Below are 1,783 nucleotides of genomic sequence, written 5' to 3'. Positions count from 1 at the left end.
AAAAAAAAAAAGAAAAGATGGTAATTATATTCATTTGCTATGTATGCTTTTAAAAACTAGATACACAGGATTGCCACAATGATGGGGGAGGACTGGGACCTGGACTGATGGGGGAGAAACGGGCATTAATCATTCAAAGGAAGGAAAATTTGTGGCCTGAAGAGCCGTTTCTTGTCCACGTAGTCCAGCACTGACCTGCCCCGTAACGACTGGGGAAATGTTCTTTCACACTGGAGGGTGCTGGGGGGCTGGCCACAGTAAGGCAGGCATGAATGCTGACCCGAAGCGGAGGACAGAGCGGCGCTTCCCCTGCAGCTGGGGCCACCCTCCCAACCCCGAGTCCTCTTAGCAGAGCCTAAGGTCCCCACAATCACCCAGAGCCAAACCACATCCCTGGGCAGATAAAAATTTTAAAAAAGACACAGATGGAGCCGTTGTTTAATCCGGTTCTTTATAAGACACTTAGAACACCAGGTTGTGAGGGTAAAGCCCATTCGTGAGAGCAAACACAGAGCGGAGGTAGCCCTGAAGCTGAGGGACAGCTTTGATTTTGGGCAGAATTTTCGAGTCCACAGCTTTCTGATCCACCTTGCGCTGCTCTGTGATTGTATTTCTTTCTGTGTCGAAGATCTCCCCTTCCTGGTGTCCGAGTTTACGCAGCTGCTGCTTCTGAAAGCAAGCATCCGTGAGGCGTCTGGGGATTTTCACAGTGCTCCTATCAATTTTGGTGGAGGTGGCAGTGACAAATTTCTGGTGTGTTCTATGCAGAGGAATGCGATTGAGGGACAGAGGTCCAGTCACCAGTAGCAAACCACTGCTCAGGTGCTTCAGAAAAAAAACACCCTTTTGCCCCTGTGGCGCCCGGTGAGGATCAGGATGGTCCCCGGCGTGATGCTGGCTCGCAGTTTCCTCACGTGCTGACCGAAAGGTTTCTTGCCGTGGCTCACCAGCTTCCGAGGCCCGTCTTCGGGAGGGTAAGACCTGGGCAGCTTGCGGAGTTTAACCACTCGGGTACCGCCATTCTTGTCACCACTGACTTGTTTTGTGACCGTAGCAAGAACCTTCCCACTTTTTCTTTTTAATCCTGGATTTAGCTGAATACTTCCTCTTGTACATGGCCTTCCTCAACTACATAGCAGATTGGGAGTAGCTGCCAATTCCTTTGGCTAGGATGGGGGTTTGGCTGCAGTGGGGCTTCTCCTTTGGCGTTTTAGCCTTGGGGTTACCCTTGACCTTGCCACCAGCATCAGCCTTCTCTGCTTCGGGTTTCTTCTTAGTATCTGGCTTCTCGGCTTTTTCGCCTGCCATCTTGCAAGATGGGAAAGAACCTGTTGTAGTCATTTTTTCTTTTTTACTATTTTGGGGTCATGGAACGAATCCTCTGGGTTTGCTATTTCTCACAGGGAAATTCGCTTTGATATACGAATGCTTCAGATTACAAGAGCAAATTATACATTGTAAGAACACTTGTAGCTTGGGACAAGCTTGTTCTAGCTTCTAGAACAGGTGTACTGGGAGACCGGGCATTTTATGGAGAACCGCATACTCAAGGTCAGTAGGCTGCATTGTCCCACAGGGAAGGGAGACCATGAGCTTGTAAGGCATTAGAATTGGGGGGGGGGGGAGAAGTTGAAAGACCGAGATCAAGGCACATGCCTGCTGGGTCAGAAGTCCTGGTGGTACACTATCAAAAGGACTCGGAACCCCATGCCAATCATGAAACTCCACCAGGAGGCAGTCTTATGGACGATCCCAAATAGCTCAAGGTCTTCTTAAAGAATCA

General features: G+C 49.5%; 1 pseudogene; it reads right to left on the bottom strand.

The window, feature by feature from the left end:
• Nucleotides 1–433: 433 nt before the first annotated feature.
• LOC115278486 lies at nucleotides 434–1,308 on the bottom strand (annotated as a pseudogene).
• Between the last annotated feature and the right edge of the window lie 475 nt (nucleotides 1,309–1,783).

This window comes from Suricata suricatta, chromosome 14 (genome assembly GCF_006229205.1).
Source record: "Suricata suricatta isolate VVHF042 chromosome 14, meerkat_22Aug2017_6uvM2_HiC, whole genome shotgun sequence".
Lineage (NCBI taxonomy): Eukaryota > Metazoa > Chordata > Mammalia > Carnivora > Herpestidae > Suricata > Suricata suricatta.
This window is presented reverse-complemented; position numbering and strand designations above follow the sequence as displayed.